The 23175-nt window shown below is 43.8% G+C and overlaps 1 long non-coding RNA gene across 1 annotated transcript; it reads right to left on the bottom strand.

Annotated features, from left to right (window-relative positions):
* Nucleotides 1-395: 395 nt before the first annotated feature.
* Nucleotides 396-781, bottom strand: LOC123452044. Its single transcript, XR_006632564.1, has 2 exons — nucleotides 640-781; nucleotides 396-565 (listed from the first exon to the last, which is right to left on the bottom strand). It is a non-coding gene; the product is annotated as an uncharacterized LOC123452044 (long non-coding RNA).
* Between the last annotated feature and the right edge of the window lie 22394 nt (nucleotides 782-23175).

The raw sequence follows: 23175 nt of genomic DNA, 5'->3' as shown, positions 1-23175 counted from the left end.
ATATGAAGTATGTAGAATTATAGATTACAATCCGTATTCATATAAGAAGATTATACTGCGATATCGTTTGATGTATAAACTTAGGGCATGACACACAACGGAGAAGTAGGATACAGTATGTTGAGCAAAATCCTCTTAAATCACATGGCACTAGGCATCTACCGGAGTTTTGGTACAGTTCATTTGAAGTCACTTCAGAATGGTAGTATCATAAAAGTTCTACGGGTCTAGGTTTGCGGAGAGAAAGATGGGCCCGTGGTCTGGAAGGGAGTATGAAAAGTGGATGGTATCCCTCAAGTTTTCTTGCTTAATTAATCTCGATGTCAAAAAACATCTTACATTTTGAGACAGTTGATCAATTATATATCTTTGGGATGTCCTAACTAATCTATTAATAAGAGAGCTGCCGTCATGCTGCCTTGTGTGCTGGTTAATGACCCCATGCCTTAAGTAGCCTTGAACCCATAACAATAAGATAGAGCATATAAGGTATGCCAGTTTCTATCTGTGCCTTCAAAATGTCAAACCAGAGGGTCTGTGCTGGAATGACCTTTTTCGGTTTGCCCTGAAACCAGAAAGTGGATTACTGAAGCGTGTTCCTTTCTAACTCGCTGTATATGGGCAGAGTTTTGACCTTACTGCTTTCTCATATTTCTTGTACAATTCCTCAAACTTCTCACCCCAGCAATCAGCCAACCCCGGAGCTTCATTAGGACAAAATAGGGACCAATCCTCATTGTTTTGTACTCTTTGCATGAATAGATCAGGAACCCAGAGAGCAAAGAAAAGATCCCTCATACGGTTCTCCTCCTGTTAAATTGGCATTCATCAGAACACCTTCTAGAGATGGTATTTGACAGAAACACACATCACAAACAAAGTGCATAGGTTTGGGTCACAGTAAGCAGATAATTATTTAAAAGCCTCCATATTATGAAAAAATGTACTACATAAATAGTATGTTAATATCAACTATTCTCTTGTATGGGCATAAATTGCAGCAAACTAAGACTTGCAGAGGCATCTGTAGGACAGGGTGCTCTTTAAATGTATGAGGTAAATCTGAATGTCACAAAAAGCACAGAAGATTTGAATGGTTATGTACTTCAGTTGCAAAACAAAAACAGTAATTAGATAATGCTGGGCTAACATTTTACCTTGCCATGGTTCTTCCTCAGATCAAGGAACTCAAAAATATCAGCATGCCAGGGCTCCATGTATATAGCAAAGGCACCTGTGTTTTGAAACAACGAATGGATTTCAAAAGACCATGGGATTAGAATTTACAAGGGGGAGGAATGATTTTTGAAACAATGAATGGAACTCAAAAATAACCACATGCCTTAAGAAGGCACAATAGATGCAAATTTACCCTCCACATTGACTGTGTTCCATCCCCAGCATTCAATTGCATGTCTCAAAATTTCAAAGCATGCTATCTACTGGAACTTGCGATTGATTTTTCCAGTCTTTAAAGTTTAAACTAGGAGGTTCTGATAGAACTTCAGAGTAGTGCAAATAAATACTTTCAATTTCAACTAAGAGGGGACAAACCTTTCACCGAAAACTTGTATAAAAAATGAAACAGAAACCAAACTTTCACCTACACATATGAAGCATCTTTCAATCAGCTACTAACCTAATAAATAAATAAACAGGAACCATGTATCAAAATTCCAATTAGGATAAAAAAATTGACTGGGTCAGGTTTCTTCAGATTAGGGGGCTAATTTACCATAGGGATCAGTGTAATTCAAGCCCCTGCAGCAACTGCTCAGTTGGGGAGCGCCATAGACTGAAGTGGCAGCACGGCCTAAAGCAGGAGGATGAGCATGGGAGAGTGAGGAAGAGAGGCCCGGGGATTTGCTCAAGCAGGAGGCACAAGGGAAGTCAGAGGATACAGTTTTACAAGTGGGATATGGAAAATTCAGCAATAATCATGTACTCCCTCCGTTCCTTAATATAATTCTTTTTAGAGATATCATTAGAAGACTACATACGAAACAAGATGGGTGAATCAACACTCTAAAGTATGTCTATACACATCTGTATGTAGTCTTCTAGTGAAACCTCTTAAAAGACTTATATTTAGGAATGGAGGGAGTAGCAGACAGCTGCATAGTGAGGCGTGGTTGCAATTTTCCGAAATCAACGTGGCTAAGCATGTACACTGGCAACCAAACTTCTTTAGAAGTTCCACAAATACTACATGTACAACATACATATTACATTTCCCAGCCTAATTCTTCTTCTCAGGTTTTACGGCTTGGCATCAGTTAAGACACAGAACGATATATAGCACCATATGGAACAGGTTATGTTGCAGAAATCAAAAATACGGACATAAAAGTAAACATAAGTCGAATGATTGGGTTGTCCTACCATACACATGACGACATAACTGAAGCTTTCCCCCGCCCAAACATGTCCAACATCTGTTAGTTTAGTCAAAATTCTAGCTCTGATGTGTTGCAGGGATTTCCTGCATCTGCGTCAGCTACTACTACCACAGTGCAGAACAGCAAAGCTCACCATGTAGTGAAAATTAATTAGTAGAGGTGAGCTCCACACAGCTCAACAATTACAGTGCGAGAACATAGAAGTATCTTAACATGGAGATGGGTCTCTTACTGCAAGTTGTGAACCAGATGCGAACTCAGGAGGCAAGTCTGGGACACCATTGATAATGATGGCAGGCTCTCTGGGTACTTTAATAACATGTTCAGCGTCTGCTGACTATTGCATGTCCTTGCTCCCCTCCATGACCTGATATCGCACCAATTCCTTGGATTTCACCACAAACAGCCTGGGGGAGCAATAAATAGTTTCATCGATAAAATAAGTCATCGTAAGCAAGAAAAATCAAAGAACCAAGTAAGAAGTGACCATAAACCGAGCACTTTCACAACTACAATGGATACTTTGATCACGAGTCAGGCATGTTGAAACATAAGAGATACCGACCAACAGTTAGGATTTAGGAAGCACGACACATCGCATTCGCATCAGCGCTGCTACTTGCATTTAGTAAACACTTGGTATATTAGCCAGCTACAGATGCATTTCTGTTCTTGCATCTGTACTTCACCTATGTGCTGATAATTGTCATGCCAATTGTTGGCAAGTCTAAGATATTGGCTATCAATTGGTTGGAAAACTGACAATGTTTGAGAACAGCAGCCAACAGCATCAGCAGTTCAGCACAACCACCCATCAATCAATGGCACAACAGAACAGTAGCACACGCAAGCAGCAGGACGACACCACTAGCTCAAGCGGGAGTAGCTAGCACACGCACGAGAGTGTAAGAGGAGCTCATCGAGGCGGCTTCCGATGACGATGCAGATCCAGGTCAGCCGGCCTTAGAGAGAGGGGAGGCTCAGAGGCGGGTCGTTGTCGAGGAGCGCGACGTCCAGGGGAATAGAGAGAGCGACGGGGTAAGCGAGGGGGGCGGCGACGGTGGGAGGCGGGGGATCGGCGACCGGCGGCTTGTGGCGGCGCTGGTCGAAACTGGGAACGGGAATCCCTGGCACGGATATGAGGCGGTGGAGAGGGGATGCGGGTGAGGCGGCCGGAGAAGAAGAGAGGAGATGGGCGAGGATGGAGCTTCATAGCCGGAGCATGGCGGCGGCGCCGGCGATGAGGGAGACGGAGGAGAGAGTGGTGAGGGTTTGCGTTGGCGTCTCCTTTTTCGCGGTCGCGGTGGAGCAGAGAGAGATATATTTTTTGCAAAACTACTAATGGCGCACCACCAGCAATTTTGCAATATATATATATATATATAAATATATATATATATATATATAAATATATATATATATATATATATATAGTAGTGGCGCAATGGGTGAGTGGTGCGCCATTACTAGTTAAACTAGTAATGGCGCACTCTGCCCCGGTGCGCCATTAGTACTTTTGGAAAAAAAATTGTTAGTAGTGGCGCACCGTGTGTGTGGAGCTCCATTAGTGTCCATCACACTAATGGCGCACCTGCACATGGTGCGCCACTCCTATATAGTAGTGGCGCACCACTTGTCTGGTGCGCCATTAGTGTCTATATTATCTATAGCCCTTTTCCTAGTAGTGCTACTACTATTACCCCACATGTCGACCGCCATCCAGCATGCATCTAGTGTATTGAGTTCATAAGAACAGAGTAACGCCTTAAGCAAGATGACATGATGTAGATGGACAATCTCAAATCTATGAGGAAAGCCCATCCTGTTACCCTTGATGGCAACAACACGATGTGTGCCTTGCTGCCCTTTGTGTCACTGGGAAAGGTCACCGCACAGTATGAACCAAAAACCAAAGACTTCTCCCATTGCAAGAATCATAGATCCAGTTGGCCAAACAAAACCCAAGACTCGGAGAGGCTTACAAGGATATCAAATCATGCATATAAGAAATCAGCAAAGACTCAAATATAATTCATAGATAATCTGATCACAAATCCACAATTCATCGGATCTCGACAAACACACGACCAAATAGGATTACATGGGATATATATCCATCAAGATCATGGAGAACCTTGTATTGAAGATCCAAGAAAGAGAAGAAGCCATCTAGCTACTAACTAACGACCCGTAGGTTTGAAGTAGACTACTCACGAGTCATTGGAGAGGCAATGATGTTGATGTAGCAGCCCTCCAACTCCAAAGTCCCCTCCGACGAGGCACCGGGAAGGGTCTCCAGATGAGATCTCGCGGAAACGGAAGCTTGCGGCGGCAGAAAAGTGGTTTCGTGGACGCCCTTATTTTTTCTGCGATTTTAGGGAATATATAGGCCAAAGAGCTCGGGCAGGGGAGCTCCAGGGGGGCCACAAGCCTGGTAGCCGCGGCCCCCCTGGCCGCGGCTATAGGGCTTGTGTGCTCCCTGTGGGCCTCCTGCCTTGGCCCTCAAGTCCCCCGATCTTCTTCTGTTCTGGAAAAATTCATTCGGGGATTTTATTCCGTTTGGACTCTGTTCCAAAATCAGATCTGAAAAGAGTCGAAAACACAGAAAAAATAAGAACTGGCAATTGGCACTGAATTAATAAGTTATTTCCAAAAAAGATATAAAAGGTATATAAAACATCCAAAGTAGACAAGATAACAGCATGAAACCATCAAAAATTATAGATGCGTTTGAGACATATCAACCATCACTACTAGAAATCAGTTTTTTGGCGTCTGCCAAATCTTTGCCGTCTGCTGGCTAATGGCAAAGAGTGTCTTTGCCATCAGCTCCCACAAAGCGGACATCAAAGAATTGGCTGAGGGCAAATCTGGTCTTTGCCAACAGTCAATTCTTTGCCATCAGCCGCGGACTGCAATGATGATAAAAAGTAGACGGCAAAGCTTTGGGTTGAGTCCATCTAGCCGGGGAAAGCTTAGGTCAAACTACTCCCCTTCTTTGCTGTCTGCTGGCGGACGGCAAAGAGTCCAGAGGCAGACGGCAAAGAGTATAGACCCTTTGCCGTCCACCAACAGACGACAAACTTCATGAATCTACTAACGGCCGTCCCGCCCCCACCCCGGCCCTCTCTCTCTCTCGAACGACCACTCACTCTCTCTCTCCTCCCCCGACGCACATCGCCGACGCCACCGTCGCCCGGCCACCCCCGGCGCCCCAGGCGCCGCCCCAGAGCCCCAGAGCCCCGGCGACGCCGCCCCACGGACCCCGGCGCCGCCCTGCAGCCCCAACGCCTCCGGCGCCGCCCCACCGCCCCACGGCCGCCCCTGCCGGTGAGACTCCACACTCCCTGCATTTATACGTTAGTATATTCAGAGGCGGAGGACGGAATATTTTTAAGGTGTGGCAAACTGTCAACTAAACAAAATTGATGCCACCTAAAAAATTGATGCATGATGTATTTTTTTCCATCTACACCCTCTGCTGGGGAGGTATTTTTGGGCCTCGAAGATATAAAAGATATTTATTTTTGAATATACATCTTCTATTGAAGATGTTGTTAAACCTAACATTGAATTCCGTCGTGTTGATAGTCAACCATGTACTCTTATATATGACCTGGGAGTTCCATCAGGAACGAGCTGTGGAAAGAATGGCGATTCGTTGTATGCTTCCAATATTACTTATGTGCTTCCATCTAGCTTTTTATGAATGAATCCATCTAATGTGGTTTAAAACTACCAAGCAGTAAATGTTTAGGTATTTCCGTGAAGAAAAAGTATATGGTTATATATATATATAATTTGGTGGCAAATCAAGGTGTGGCACCTTTGTTTTTGTTTTAACTATAAATGTATTTGGCTATCAAACTACTTTTCCGCTATCCAATTTTGTTCATGCAAAAATTGTTGTGTTATATGTAGGTGTATAGTTTTTATGTTAACTAGAAAGTACTATCTATCGTACCTCCACCAGACTACAAATTTCTTTTTGTATTAATATGAGAAATATAAGATGTAGTCATTCTTTAGGTTATTTCGGTTAGGCTCTTAGACTGCATCATGGCCACAATTAAGTTTTATTGATTTTCCTACAATTTACCCATAGCAACGCACTGGCATTCTACTAGTAGGGGTAATTTCAATACTAGGCCATATCTCGGTAATGTTCCTAATGGTCATGGCAATTCTTATAGTAATTCTTGTGGAAATCCTTCTACAAATTCTAATAGGATAGTCTCGAATATTGAGAACACAATTAAGAATTCATTAATTCTCAAAAAAAATTCAATACTATCTAATTTTTTATGTTGTAGTAATTTCTCTTAATCTTTATCATGGCAGGTCAGCAGGTGTTGAAAGATGGTGGGAACGGGTCCAGATTGCTCGACGGGTTCTTCTTTGGTGGCCTGCACGAGGGGTGGTACTTCCATTCCACCCCTATCTCTCCATAGAGAATTGGAACACAGTCTGACGACACCACCCGCGCGTGCTTCTTCGTCGGCGGCATTTCCCACTTGGAGAGGTGCTGGTCGGGGAGGGAAAAAGGGGAAGGTTACAGGGAGAGGTGGTGGCCGCGGAAGAAGTAGGCGGACTGTTGCCCGTCCTCGCCACCGCCACCACCTCATTCACCTGAGCACATGACTACTATGGTGGAACCGTTTGAGGAGGCTACGGGGACTCTGGTCCAGGAGACTCAGGTGGACGGGCATTCGGCCCATGAGACTCTGGTCCAGGATCAGCCTCGGGTCGAGGTGCCTTCGGCCCACGAGACTCAGGTTGCTGATGCTACGTCCGAGGAGACTCCTGCCACACACGCTTCGGGCAACGTGGAGAGGTCCGGATGGGGTGCCTGGCCGGATCGGTCGGAGCAGCCGGATTGGACCGAGGTGCCGGATAGGTCCGAGGGTCCAAGTGGTTGTTCTGCTGATGGCGGGGATGAGTTTACGGATAGTGAGGGTGATGTGCAGGTGGATGGGGCCACTGTGTACAAGCGTGGTAGTACACGCCTCCCGGTAGTGCCAATACCGGCAAGCAGAGGCCGGTAATTAAGCACGAAGGGGATAGGTAAGTACATTTACTCATTTTTTAGCTTTTACCTTCAAGTTTCTTCAAATATGTAATGCGTTGACCTTATCATACTGTAGAGGATGGGCACACCCTCGTGGAGTCCGCAAGCCGAACAACGTCCTGCGTGTGCTTTGCTGGACAAATTTTTCGGGGATTGTCACATTGGTTGGTGAGGGTCAGGTTCCTACATTAGGATTTTCCTGTGAGCATGATACGTCTCCAACGTATCTACTTTTCCAAACTCTTTTGCCCTTGCTTTGGACTATAATTTGCATGATTTGAATGGAACTAACGTGGACTGACTCTGTTTTCAGCAGAATTGCCTTGGTGTTATTTTTGTGCAGAAATCAAAGTTCTCCAAACGTCCTGAAAATTTACGCGGAGCAGTTTTGGAAAATATCAAAAATATCCGCGCCAAGTTCCACCTCAGGGGGTGGGCCAGTGGGCCACAAGCCCCTACTCCGCCACCACCCCCCTAGTGGCGGTGGGCAGGCTTGTGGGGCCCACAGGCACCTGCCGCCCTCAACTCCAGCTCTATAAGTTTTCGTCGCGTTTTCAATACGGAGGCACCGCCACCACCTTTTCTTCATCTGGAGGGCAGATCTGGAGTCCGTCTTGGGCTCCGGAGAGGGGAAATCGTTTCCATCATCATCATCAACCTTCTTCCCTCACCAATTCCATGAAGCTCTTCGTCGTTCGTGAGTAATCTATTCGTAGGCTCCCTGGGCGGTGATGAGTAGGATGAGATCTATCATGTAATCGAGTTAGTTTTGATGGGGATTGATCCCTAGTATCCACTATGTTCTGAGATTGATGTTGCTACTACTTTGCCATGCTTAATTTTTGTCACTAGGCCCCGAGTGCCATGATTTCAGATCTGAAATTATTATGTTGTCACCAATATATGTGTGTTTTAGATCCGATCTTGCATGTTGTAGTTACCTACTATGTGTTATGATCCGGCAACCCCGGAGTGACAATAACCGGAACCACTCCCGGTGATGACCATAGTTTGAGGAGTTCATGTGTTCACCAAGTGCTAATGCGTTGGTCCGGTTCTTTATTAAAAGGAGAACCTTAAGATCCTGTAGTTTCCTTTTGGACCCCGCTACCACGGGAGGGTTGGACAATAGATGTCATGCAAGTTCTTTTCGCTAATCAAGTATGATGACACACGGAATGCATGCCTACATAACATTGACGAACGGGAGCTAGCCACATATCTCTCCGTGTTATAGCTGTTGCATGATGAATATCATCCAAACAAATCACCGACCCATTGCCTACGACTTTGTCCTACTGCTATTACTTGTCTTGCTCTGCTGCTGCTACTACTACTATTGCTACTGCTGTTACTTCTCTTGCTCTGCTGCTACTGTTGCTACTACTGTCGCTTGCTACTGTTGCTACTTGCTACTGTTGTCACTACTACTGTTCCTTGCCGCTGCTATTGCTTGTTACACTATCGTTACTCGCTACTTTGTTGTTACTACTGTGCTTGCACATACTAATCTTTCAGGTGCGGTTGAATCTGACAAATTCAGCTGCTAATACTTGAGAGTATACTCTCACCTCCCGACTGGCTTGTCAACAAATTGGGTCGAATACTCTACCTCGAAAACTGCTGCGAACCCACGCGCTGGTCGGCCATCAACAGCATTCTTCTAGCCTCATTACTGGGGAGTGCTTTCAACATTCTTTTGGTGCCGTTGCAGGAGAATCCTTGTTGTCATAAGCATTCGTCTAGCTAACGCCAGAGATTACACGATCAACATTTGCTGGCGCCGTTGCCGGGGAGGTATTTCTATATTCTCTGAGTCACTTGGGATTTATATCTGCTGATCACTATGAAGAACCTGAAGGATCCGAAGACCAAAATCTGTCCCTCAACTACGAGGGGAGGTAAGGAATTCCCATCTAGCTCTGCACTTGATTCACCTTCAGTTATGAGTAAGTTTGCGACATCACCTCCTGCTAGAAATCTTGATATGTCGCCTGTGCTTGATGATGCTTGTGATACTACTGCTAGAGATGCTATGCTTGATACTATGCGTGATGATACTATGCTTGATACTATGCCTGATACTGCTAGAGATGCTATGCTTGATACTGCTTTGCCTAATGATGCTAGAGATTCTATTTTGCCTCATGATGTTATGCTTGATACTGCTAGAGATACTACTTTGCCTCATGTTCCAATAGGAGTGTTCCTTGGTGCTCATATTTCTAGAGTTACTACCAATGCTCGTGATGCTTCTGATACTGCCAATGCTATTGAGATAGAACCTGCTTTTGCTACTGTTAGATCTAGCTCTCCTAGATATGAATTGCCTGATATACCTGAAGGGTACGTTATGGAGGGAGAGATAGCTGAGGATTTTCTTGCGTGTAAGAATGCCTATGACACTGAGAAATTACTTCTCAAGTGGAAGGAAAATTCTCAGGAAGCTAGGATGAGAAATGACCCGAAGTTTTCCACTTCGCCTATCTTTGTCACCGATAAGGATTATGAATTCTCTGTCGACCCTGAGATAATCTCTCTAGTCGAATCTGATCCTTTTCACGGTTATATGAGTCTGAGACGGTCATAGCCCATCTTGCCAAACTATCCGAAATAGCCAACCTCTTCACTAATGAGGAGAAGATCGGCCACTACTATATCCTTAAGTTGTTTCCTTTCTCTCTAAAGGAGGACGTTAAAGCCTAGTTCACCTCTCTTGCTCCTGGATGTGTGCATAGTCCCCAGGAGATGGTCTATTACTTATGTGAGAAATATTTCCGTGCCCATAAGAAGCAAGCTGCCTTGCAGGAAATATACAACTTTGCTGAACTCCAAGAAGAGAGTCTTCCACAAGTTTGGGGGAGGCTTGTCCAGCTACAGAATGCTTTGCCCGATCACCCCTCAAGAAGAACGAGATACTTGATATCCTCTATCACGGACTTACCGATGCCTCTAGAGACTACCTAGATAGTTGTCCCGGTTGTGTTTTTAGGGAACGAACTATAGAACAAGTTGAGACCCTACTGAATCACATCTTGATCAATGATAATGCTTGGATTATTCCCGAACCACCTCCTAAGATAACTCCTAAGAAAAGAGGTATTCTATTCCTTAGTCCCGAAGATATGCAAGAAGCCAAGAAATCTATGCAAGAGAAAGGCATTAGAGCTGAAGATGTCAAAAATCTACCGCCTATCAAAGAGATCTATGGTCTCGACAACCCGACACAGGTAGTAGAAGTGAATTCTCTGCGTAGGTTTGATGAGAGTGATATTCCTTTTGATAAACCTGCTAGCCTATGCTTTGATGAATTTGACAACTTTGTTGCTAAACAATAGAGTTTCAATGATTATGTTAGCAGACATTTGGAACAAAGTACTCGTATGCTTAGCCATTTAAGTGCTTGTGTAGACAGAAATGTCAACGCTTTGAAGCTCCTGAGTAAACATGCCTCTATGATTACTACTCAGGTAGAACAAGTACTTAAAGCTCAGAACGACCTGCTCAATGAACTAAATGACAACTCTGTCAGAGTCATTACTAGAGGAGGCAAAATGACTCAGGAACCTTTGTATCGTGAAGGTCATCCTAAGAGAATTGATCAAGATTCTCAAGGAATCAATGCTGATACACCTAGTCATCCTAAGGAGAAGAAGAAGGATGATAGAAATCTTCACGCCAGTTCACCAAATAATGTCACACCTGAAGAACCTAATGATATCTCTGCATCTGATGCAGAAACACAATCTGGTGATGAACATAAACCTGGTGACAACATGGAAAGTGATGTTCATAATGATGCTCAACCTAGCAATCACGAGGATGTGGAGATTGAACCTACGGTTAATCCTGATAATCCAGAACCTAAGAGATACGACACGACTGACTTCACTGCTAGGAAGCATGGTAAAGAAAGAGAGCCATGGGTTCAGAGACCTATGCCCTTTCCTCCTAAGCCATCCAAGAAAAAAAGATGATGAGGATTTTGGACGCTTCGTTGAGATGATAAGACCCGTCTTTCTGCAGATGCGGTTAACTCATATGCTCAAGATGTCTCTGTATGCCAAGGACATTAAAGATATTGTGACTAATAAACGGAAAATACCAGATCATGAGATCTCCACCATGCTTGCCAACTACACTTTCAAAGGTGGAACTCCTAAGAAACTTGGTGATCCCGGAGTGCCCACTATACCTTGCTCCATTAAAGGGAACTACGTAAGAACTGCCTTATGTGACCTTGGAGCCGGTGTTAGTGTTATGCCGCTTTCTCTTTATCGTTGACTTGAATTGGATAAGTTGATACCCACTGAAATTTCTCTGCAAATGGCCGAAAATCAACTGCTTTCCCTATCGGCATTTGCGAGGATCTGCTTGTTGTGGTTGCTAACACCACTACCTTAACAGACTTTGTTATCTTGGATATTCCCGAGGATGATGCCATGGCTATCATCCTCGTAATACCCTTTTTAAACACTGCAGGGGCTGTTATAGATTGCAACAAAGGCAATGTCACTTTACATGTCAATGGTAATGAGCACACAGTGCACTTTCCGAAGAAACGGTATCCAGTACATTGCATCAATGCTATCGAAAAGACTTCATTGATTCTCATTGGGAGCTTTGAATGCCCTATTCCTCGTTACAAGATGAAGTATGATTTGCTTGTTGGGGAGATACATATCCCCATTGAGGTGACTTAGTGGCTATTAAAAAATTCTCCGTTCTCTCTTGCGATTAGAGAAGGTTTTGTCATAAGGACTTGATCAATCCCATTGACGAATTTCTTTCGATGACCATGAGACGGATGAATCAGAGAGTCACATACCTCTGTTTTGAGTTTTCCTTCTCTGTTGCTTAGAAGAAAAGTGATAGAATTAGTTTAGTTTTTCCTATTTTCTGTTTTAGCGTCCTGGAGAAAAATACCTCGAAAAAAAAAGTTCTCCCATGGTCCTGAAAACTTAGTATGATTTTTTCTGGAATTTTTGAAACTTTCTGGGCCTGAGAGCTCGCCTGGGGGCCTGACCAGTGGGCCACAAGCCCTCCACCGCCACCTACCCCCCTGGTGGAAGGATGCAAGCTTGTGGGGCCCACAGGCACCCCCTCCACTCATTCCAGCTCCCAGCCTCTTCTTCCACCTCCAGAAAAAATTATTTCGCAGCTCAAACCCGTGTTCTTGCTCATTTGGCTGTGATTTTCGATCTCTTTGCTCAAAGAACTATTCTCCGAACCGTTTTGGGGAAATTACTCCTTGGTAAGTGACTCCTCCATTGGTCCAATTAGTTTTTGCTCTAGTGCTTTATACTTCGCGTAGTCTTGCTACCTGTCTTGAGCTAGAAAAGTTGATTTTAGTTGGTCCCAAGTAGTTTTAGCGCGTGATACGGTCTCTAGGCACTAGTAGGAGTAGTTGCTACAAGTTGGGTTAATCCTTATTCACTTTTCTTTCGAAGCCTCTAAAAATTTTAGAATTTTTCAGAGCTAGAAAAGGGAAAAGATGAGGAGGTTCTTGAGAGGCTCTTCAAGCCGTAACCATAAGGAGGATGAGAAGAATCACCCCAAGTACGCAGTCTCTCGAGTCACAGAAGTTCGAGCGTGCGAGTGGCCAAGCGATGAATTTTTGCGCGCCACCGGACTTTATGACGACTTTTATTACTTGGTGCAGAACTCAGGTCTTACTGCATTCGTTGAAGATAAGTGCCCACAATATCTCCTCCTCACCAATATTTTCGTTCAAAGCTTGAACTTTTATCCGAGGAAGAATCCTCCCATGGTTGAGTTCATGATATACGATGTCCCCTAGTGCATGACGCTGCAGGATTTTTGCAATGTATGCAAATTACCTTATGTTGGGGATATCTGTGACCCTCGTCCATGGGACTTGGAGGATTTCATTGGTTTTATTGCTGTTGGAGAGGATAGAGGAGTGTATCACGCTAGAATTGCTAGCATAAATTTTCCTGGGCTTCGGTACTTCTCACTATTTGTGCAAAAATGTTTGATTGGCCGTCGGGAGGCTGGATCACTTAGTTCTCCAGACCTTGCGGTTTTGCATGAAGGCCTTTATAACGATAAGACTTATAGCTTGGGCACTATAGTCGCTCAACGGTTGAACCTGAACCGTTCTAAAGGTGTCGTCTATGGAGGTATCTACGCTACCCGTCTTGCCAGACACTTTGAGATACCCATTAGACTGGGAGAGGAAGGAGAGATGCTTCTCCGTGAGAGATATCTGGATTATGACAGCATGGTTCGCCATGATTTTCCATATAGAGATGCTAGTAGAGGATGATTTATAACCTGGTGTTTAGTCAGGCTACTCGAGAGACTATTACTTTGCCCGCTCCTTCTTTGTTTGATCTTCATGCAGGCAGGTACGCTATTATGCCCGCGGACATCTACGCATATTAGGGCTTGGCCCAACCACAGCCGCCCGTGCCCGAGCCGCCTGTTGAGTACCAGACACCAGTTTATCAGTGGGAGCCAGAAGAGCTCACACAGCAATGGCATCCACAGTCTGCTCCAGAGTATCCTGGAGCTGGTTATTTCCCACCTTCGGAGTAGACCAAGCTAGGCCAAAATCCTAAGCTTGGGGGAGTACGTGTTCTCACCAACTTTACATTCATGCTTATGCTTTCACTTTGTTAACCGGTGCTTACACTTTGCAACTGTATTATCCATGCTAGTTTCTTTTTGTTTTCTTGTTTTCTTGTTTTGTGTCCTTCTGAGAAAACCCAAAAAGTTTTTTCTTTCTTCTTTAGCTTATTGGGAGCTTTCCCGTGTAAATAGTTTTCTTTTTCTTTGTGTCAAGGTAGAAGATATTGGTTACAATGTTTAGTGGTTCTTACATGCTTACCTGTTTAGATTTCAAAGAGCCATATTACTTTGTCTTCACCTTTGTGTTTGCTTGCGGATTCAGCTTAGTCCAATGCGCTTATTATCGTTTTCATCGTTCGATCGTGCAACTGAAAGGCAACAATGATTATATATGATGAAGTGACTGAGACTGATAAGCTGGTATGAACTCTATCTATTTTGTTTTTGTAAATATGACTAGCTTGTCGACCCAGATTTAGCTTTGTTGTGAGAGAACCATGTTTGCAATGACAACTTAGAGATCATAGTTTCTGATGCCATGCTTATTTAGCTGAGAGCTTATAATGGTTTGTCTTGATTGCCAACATAGATTTTGAGATGACTATGATGTAGTATGATAGGATGGTATTCTCCTTTGAATGTTTCAAGTGGCTTGACTTTGCGCATGTTCATGCATGTAGTTGAAACAAAATCAACATAGCCACTATGATGTTCGTGTTCATGGTGATTTATATCCTGTTCATGCTTGCATTCAATGTTAGTCAAACTCATTGCATCTGGATGACTGTTGTCGCTCTCTAGTTGGTCGCTTCCCAGTCTTTTGCTAGCCTTCACTTGTACTAAGCGGGAATACTGTTTGTGCATCCACTTCCATAAACCCAAAAGTTTTTCCATGAGAGTCCACCATACCTACCTATTTGCGGTATCTACCTGCCGTTCCAAGTAAATTTGCATGTGCCATTCTCTAAACCTTCAAGAAATAATCTGTTTTGCATGCCCGAACCGCTCATGTGGTGACAGAGGGCTATTGGTATCTTCCATGCTAGGAGTGTTATCCTCGACATGTGTTTATTCACAGTCATTCACGACAAAGGGACCGGTATTTGGGATGCCCAGTTGCACGCTTAAATCGAAAACATAACTGTAAAACAAGACTCCCCCCAGATTGATGTTAGTATGGACGGTACCCGAGGATTCGGCTAGCCGTGGAGTGTGATTGATTGTTGGTGGGGGAGTTAAAACTTTACTTTTCTGTTTGGGAACCGCCTATAGCATGAGTAGCATGGAAGATATTGAGAACTCTTGGTCATTGCATTGACAATGAAAGTATGCCACCCAAAATTATTATCTCTGTTTTCAAAGCTTGAGCTCTCGCACCTCTACAAATGGCATGTCTACTTATTTTCCTGTTGAGTCATCCTCCTCTTATATAAGCACCAATTAGAGAGCACCTCTGTCATTTTTATGCTTTTCTTTTGATTGATATTGAGTATGACTATGACTGAATCTTCGTTGCTACGAATTACAATGTTTAGTCAGCCCTTGATCTTTGAAAGTGCTCTGCATTTATGTTTTGCGGTCTCAGAAAGAGCTAGTGAGATACCACCTATTCATATTGCTTCATACTTGTCTTGATTGAAGTGTTGGTATTTGAAACTCATTATTATTTGCTCGTTAGCTAAATATGCCATTGAGATTAGTTTACCATGAGACCTTTGTGTCATTTGCTTATGTGGTTAACTTGTGATCTTGCTAAAATTCTGGTTATGAGTTAGACATAGTTGCAACAACAAGATCAAACAGAGTTTGTCAAAGTTTTTCTTTCTCTCTCAGTTTGTCAACTGAGTTGCCTGAGGACAAGCAAGGTTTTAAGCTTGGGGGAGTTGATACATCTCCAACGTATCTACTTTTCCAAATTCTTTTGCCCTTGTTTTGGACTACAATTTGCATGATTTGAATGGAACTAACCTGGACTGACGCTGTTTTCAGCAGAATTGCCTTGGTGTTATTTTTTTGCAGAAATCAAAGTTCTCCAAATGTCCTGAAAAATTACGGGGAGCAGTTTTGGAAAATATCCAAAATATCTACGCCAAGTTCCACCTCATGGGGTGGGCCAGTGGGCCACAAGCCCCTGCTCCGCCACCACCCCCCTGGTAGCGGTGGGCAGGCTTGTGGGGCCCACAGGCACCTGCCGCCCCCAACTCCAGCTCTATAAGTTGCCTTTCGTCCAACAAAAAAATAAAAAAGAGAAGTTTTCGTCGCGTTTTCGATCAGGATGCGCCGCCACCACCTATTCTTCATCTAGAGGGCAGATCTGGAGTCCGTCTTGGGCTCCATAGAGGGGAAATCGTCGCCATCGTCATCATCAACCTTCTTCCCTCTCCAATTCCATGAAGCTCTTCGTCGTTCGTGAGTAATCTATTCGTAGGCTCGTTGGGAGGTGATGAGTAGGATGAGATCTATCATGTAATCAAGTTAGTTTTGATGGGGATTGATCCCTAGTATCCACTATGTTCTGAGATTGATGTTGCTACTACTTTGCCATGCATAATGCTTGTCACTAGGGCCCGAGTGCCATGTTTTCAGATCTGAAATTATTATGTTGTCACCAATATATGTGTGTTTTAGATCCGATCTTGCAAGTTGTAGTTACCTACTAGGCAACCCCGGAGTGACAATAACCGGAACCACTCCCGGTGATGACCATAGTTTGAGGAGTTCATGTGTTCACCAAGTGCTAATGCCTTGATCCGGTTCTTTATTGAAAGGAGAACCTTAATATCCCGTAGTTTCCTTTTGGACCCCGCTGCCACGGGAGGGATGGACAATAGATGTCATGCAAGTTCTTTTCCCTAACCACGTATGTCGACACACGGAATGCATGCCTACATCACATTGACGAACGGGAGCTAGCCACATATCTCTCCGTGTTATAGTTGTTGCATGATGAATATCATCCAAACAAATCACCGACCCATTGCCTACGAGTTTGTCCTACTGCTGTTACTTGTCTTGATCTGCTGGTGCTACTACTACTGTTGCTACTGCTGTTACTTGTCTTGCTCTGCTGCTACTGTTGCTACTACTATCGCTTGTTACTGTTTCTACTTGCTACTGCTGTCACTACTACTGTTCCTTGCCGCTGCTATTGCTCGTTACACTACCGTTACTCGCTACTTTGCTGTTACTACTGTGCTTGCAGATACTAATCTGTCAGGTGCGGTTGAATCTGACAAATTCAGCTGCTAATACTTGAGAGTATACTCTCACCTCCCGACTGGCTTATCAACAAATTCGGTCGAATACTCTACCCTCGAAAACCGCTGCGAACCCACGCGCTGGTGGGCCATCAACAACATTCTTCTAGCCTCATTACTTTGGGGTGCTTTCAACATTCTTCTTGTGCCGTTGCAGGAGAAGGTTTGTTGTCATAAGCATTCGTCTAGCTAACGCCAAAGATTGCACGATCAGAGCACTACTAGGCTGCGGAGGCCCCGCCGGAGGAAATTATAGATGGTGTCTTGTGGCACACGAGGACCGAGATGGTGATCAAGAGCTTTTGGGTAAATTATCCTTTTACACAATCTAAAATTAACAATATAGCTAATTATTATACTAATCGGTGTTGTCTCGTTTGATTGCAGACCTTGTATAGGTGTGAGGAGGGATATGAGGAGGAGGCGGCCAAGGTTCTCGAGGCCGAGTTTAGGCAGTAATTACTGAACTTACACCACGAGGGTCGGCTGCAGGCTATTCGAGACTACTACGCCACACGTGGTATTAAGAAGCAGAAGAAGGAGTGTCGCGCCAAGTATCTGAAGAAGGAGCAGTACATGAAGGTAATTACCTATTCTTAACGCCTTCTACGTAGTACTCTTGATTTGATTCATAGGTGTAGTGCTCAAAATTCTTTCTAATAACTTATAGGTGCCCTCAAGATGGTGTGCCGATAAGATGGATTGTTGGGAGGCGTTGGTGGATGAGTGGTGCACAGGGAACTGGCGAGCCGTCCACGACAATGCGAAGGATCGACGGAGCCAAATGGTTGGTGTGCCACACCATCAACGCAGCGCCAACTTACTTCAGTTCTGACGAAACTGGGTATGTGGTTTGCTTCATGATTCATGCAATTCATTCTTCATTCTAGCTTGAGACCCTTACTAATACTTTGTTCCTCTCTTTTAGGTGCATCACAATAAGATGGAGATGCCACACTTGTACGAACTTTATGGCATGGCCCATAGTGCGTCCTACAAGAAGGCGAAGGCATTCTCTGAGTCTGACCTGGATGATCCAAATAACTTCACCAACATATCATCCCACCACAAGCTCGTGACATATAGGGACACGGGGAAGGCTAGGAAAGGGGATAACTTTAACCCGAGCGAGGATACTTTGGATCCAGAGTTGGTGATGATATCTGGTGGCGGGAGGCCCCATGGATCGATAGCCATTGGAGATGGGATAATACGTTGTCCACTCACTCTCCCGGAGATCAAGGCGCGCCAGTCGAGCTCCTGTCCTGAGATAACGCCTCGTCCATGTCCAGTTGATCGTGCAATCGAGGTTAGTTGTACGCACTCAAAAAACTTTCATCCATTTCATTATGTGTGTGACCATCGGTCATTACTGTGGTAACGAGGAACGGTGTTGCAGGCTGCTCTTCAGAAAGAGAGAGCGGCAAGCCAGCCTGCTCTTGAGGAGAGGGACCGGACCACGACACAAATGATTGAGTAGGAGAGGGCCCGGAATGCAGCGGGTCAACGGGTCCTGTACGATCTTTATGTGGTAAATTGTTTTTTCATATCATCCAAATCATGTGTGTAATGTCTGTTTCATTACTAACTAATAAGACCGACTCTTCGGACTCTGTGCGAGAAGAGCGGTCAAGTCCCTCCGCTGATGCTCGTCTTCTCTGCGATTGGCACGGTGAGTTTCATTTGAATGGTCATTATAAACTAGTATTAACAATTTAGTGTCATCATGGTAACGGAGACATTGCAAAATATCTTTTCTGCAGAATAACTCCCGAGCGGCATCGCACGACACTTCTCCAGGGCAACCGTCTCCAAACGAAGCCGGCGCGAGCAACCCTGGTGTTTCTCCTCCTTGATGACCACGACGCTAAGTTTTCTCTATTTCATTTTTGACATAATTAGATAATTTAGCTCCTCCTCCTCTAAAATGACATATTTAACCCAAGTTAGCTGCAAAACAACATATAGTTAGCTCAGCTTCGACCTAAATGAGGAGGATAAACAAAAATGGAAATAGAAATTAGAGGAAGAAGAAGAGGAGGAAGAAGAGGAGAAGAGCAGGAAGAGGAGCAGGAGCAGAAGAAGAAGAAGACGAGAAGAGGAGAAGAAAGAGGAAATATGAAAAGAAGGAAGAAGAAGAAGAAGAGAAGAATAAGAGAAGAAGGAGGAGAAGGAGCCCTCCTTCTTCTCCTTCTTCTCTCCTCCTTCTTCTTCTCGCTCCTTCTTATCCTTCTTCTTCTCCTTCTTCTCTCCTCCTTCTTCTTCTCACTCCTTCTTCTCCTTCTCGTTCTCCTTCTTGTCTCCTTCTCCTTCTTCTTCTCCGCCTCCTTCTCCTTCTTCTTTTTCTTCTCCTTCTTCTCTTCTTGCCTCTTCTCTTTCTTCTTTAATTTAGCTTATTTTCCCCAACAAATACGTACTTAGCTAATTATCCTCCAAAAGGACATAATTAGCTTAATTAGCTCCAAAATGGCCTATTTAATAAAAAAGACTGATACTTAGCTAAGAGAAGAAGAAAAGAAGAAAAAATAAGGAGAAGAAGAGAAAAAAGAAGAAAAGAAGAATAAGTAGAAGAAGAGGATAAAGAAAAATATAAATAGAAATAAGAGGAAGAAGAAGAAGAAGAAGAGGAGGAGGAAGACAAGGAGAAGAGGAGGAGAAGGAGGAGGAGGAGAAGAAGAAGAGGAGGAGAAGAAGGAGAAGAAAGAGAAAAAAGTGAATAGAAGGAAGAAGAAGAAGAAGAGAAGAAGCAGAGAAGAAGAAGAGATGAAGAAGAGAAGGAGAAGAGAAGAAGAAGAGAAGAAGGAGGAGAAGGAGGAGGAGGAGGATAATTGAAGGAGCCCTCCTTCTTCTCCTTCTTCTCTCCTCCTTCTTATTCTCCCTCATTCTTCTCCTTCTCCTTCTCCTTATTCTCTCCTCCTCCTTCTCCTTCTTCTGCTCATCCTCCTTCTCCTTCTTCTTTTTCTTCTCCTTCTTCTCTTCTTGCTTCTTATCTTTCTACTTCAATTTAGCTTATTTTCGCCAACAAAGACATACTTAGCTAATTATCCTCCAAATTGAAAAAATTAGCTTAGTTAGGGTAAAAACATCATAAGAACCTTTGTTAGCTCACAACTTAGCTAATTATCCTCCAAAATGACATAATTAGCTTAGTTAGCTCCAAAATGGCCTATTTAATAAAAAAGGACCTATACTTAGCTAAGTTCTCTCCTAAATGACATAGTAAGGCCTAAGAGAAGAAGAGAAGAAGAAAAAAATAAGGAGAAGAAGAGAAAAAAGAAGAAAAGAAGAATAAGTAGAAGAAGATGATAAAGAAAAATAGAAATAAAAATAAGAAGAAGAAGAAGAAGAGGAGGAGGAGGAAGAAGAGGACAAGAGGAGGAGGAGGAGAAGAAGAAGAAGAGGAGAAGGAGAAGAAAGAGGAAAAATGAAAAGAAGGAAGAAGAAGAAGAAGAACAAGAGAAGAAGAAGAGAAGAAGGTGGAGAAGGAGGAGGAGGAGAATTGATGGAGCCCTCCTTATTCTCCTTCTTCTCTCCTCCTTCTTATTCTACTTCCTTCTTCTCCTTCTCCTTCTTCTCTCCTCCTTCTTCTCCTTCTTCTTCTCCTGCTCCTTCTCCTTCTTCTTTTTCTTCTCCTTATTCTCTTCTTGCTTCTTCTCTTTCTTCTTCAATTTAGCTTATTTTCCCCAACAAAGACATACTTAGCTAATTATCCTCCAAAATGACATAATTAGCTTAGTTAGGGTAAATACATCATAAGAACCTTGGTTGGCTCACAACTTAGCTAATGATCCTCCAAAATGACATAATTAGCTTAGTTAGCTCCAAAATGGCCTATTTAATAAAAAATGACCTATACTTAGCTAAGTTCTCTCCTAAATGACATAATAAGGCATAAGAGAAGAAGAGAAGAACAAAAAAAAGGAGAAGAAGAGAAAAAAGAAGAAAAGAAGAATAAGTAGAAGAAGAGGATAAACAAAAATAGAAATAGAAATAAGAGGAAGAAGAAGAAGAATAAGAAGAAGAGGAAGAAGAGGAGAAGAGGAGGAGGAGGAGGAGGAGGAGGACAATAAGAAGAAGAATAGGAGAAGAAGAAGAAAGAGGAAAAATGAAAAGAAGGAAGAAGCAGAAGAGAAGAAGAAGGAGAAAGAGGAGGAGGAGAAGGATCCCTCCTTCTTCTCCTCCTTCTCTCCTCCTTCTTCTTCTCCCTCCTTCTTCTCCTTCTTCGTCTCCTCCTTCTTCTCCTTCTTCTTCTCCTCTTCTCCTCCTTCTCCTTCTCCTTCTCCTTCTCCTCCTCCTCATCATCCTTATTCTTGTTTTTTTCTCCTTCTTCTCTTCTTGCTTCTTCTCTTTCTTCTTTAGTTTAGATTATTTGTCATATATATCTTGTTGTTGTTCTTCTTCTCACTTTGTTATTCCCATTTTGCAGATTGGATGTACTACATGCATGGAAGCTGGCATTGGAGTGCTTTAGTTCTAGTTTTTATTTGAGTTGATGAACAATGTGCAACTAGATGTATATGTATATATGGATGGACAATATATGTGGAACTATATGTATATGCATCTATGGATGAAACTTTGTATGTGTTGGTTTTTTCGATGTGTGGGATGTACGTTGATGAACAAATGGCATTGATGAACTTTATATGTATATCATATATGTGTTGTGACCTATATATCATATATGTGCTATGAATTATATATATATGTGTGTGTTGTGAAAAAGAAAAAATAAACAAAAAAGTGATAATTTGGGATCTTTGCCGTCTGCCAGGTGATGGCAAAGGCCTTTGTTATCAAGGAGAAGACGACAAAGAAGCCACGTGGCACCCAGCTGTGCAACCTCGGAGCAGCAGCAGCTGGCCCATATAGTCTCTTTGTCGTCCTCCTCCTCGGGAGGCTGACGGCAAAGCGGACAGTGGCAGACGGCAAAGAGAAGGGGAAAGCAGACGGCAAAGCCTCCGTTAGCCCTAACGGAAGCGTCACCTGTCAGCTGCCGTGTCAATCTCTTTGCCGACTTCTCAGTGTATGACATGGACGGCAAAGAGCTTTGCCGAACACTTAGGGTTGGCTGATGGAAAAGAAGCTACAATGTCGTCGTAGGCTGGCGCAGAATCTTTGCCGACGGGTGGCAGACGGCAAATCTCTTTGCCGTCGGTGTGGACCTCTTTGCCGTTTGTGATGGCTGATGGCAAAGAAGTTGATTCCTGTAGTGCTCTCCCCTACATCTTTGTCAAGTACGCCGCACGCCCATCTTCCTTTACCACGAGCACTGGGTCAACGCCGACACCAAGGAATATCACGTGGACGTGATAGTGAAGGCTAATGACTCCCCAACCAGTTGGTTCTTTGAAGGAGCATAGATGGAGGATATGATGTTGGCAGTGGAGATAGCCAAACGAGAGGTGCTCGTGCGTCTCTGCGACATCCTTCCCGAGATGGCTAGCGAGCCAGCTACTCGTCACCTTCCTTTTATTAAGGATGGGATAGACGGGAGTTGGACACTCAACCCATCATCAGAGGACGATATGCCACTAAGGTTCCAAACCTACTTTAGTTTCTCCTCCGACACTTTGACGCACCTTTTGATCAAGGAGTCAACCAAGATTCGCCAAGAACTACACCAAGTTAAGGACCTACTTCGCTTGGAGAAGATGAAGACCCGCAAGGTTAAGAAGGAAAGAGCATCCGGAGGGCGATCAACCATTGCCTTCCGAGGAGGTGTACCACCGCTTCAGGCCACTCCTATTCAGTGTCACCGCCTGACCACGGAAGAGTACACTGAGCTCCTCACTGCCTCGCCAACTAACAGATGCCGTGATGGACCACTTCCTTCTCCTACTTCTTTGAAGGAGGA

This window comes from Hordeum vulgare, chromosome 5H, assembly GCF_904849725.1.
Source record: "Hordeum vulgare subsp. vulgare chromosome 5H, MorexV3_pseudomolecules_assembly, whole genome shotgun sequence".
NCBI classification, from domain to species: domain Eukaryota; kingdom Viridiplantae; phylum Streptophyta; class Magnoliopsida; order Poales; family Poaceae; genus Hordeum; species Hordeum vulgare.
The sequence above is the reverse complement of the archived record's forward strand: the minus strand, read 5'-3'. Positions and strand labels throughout refer to the sequence as shown.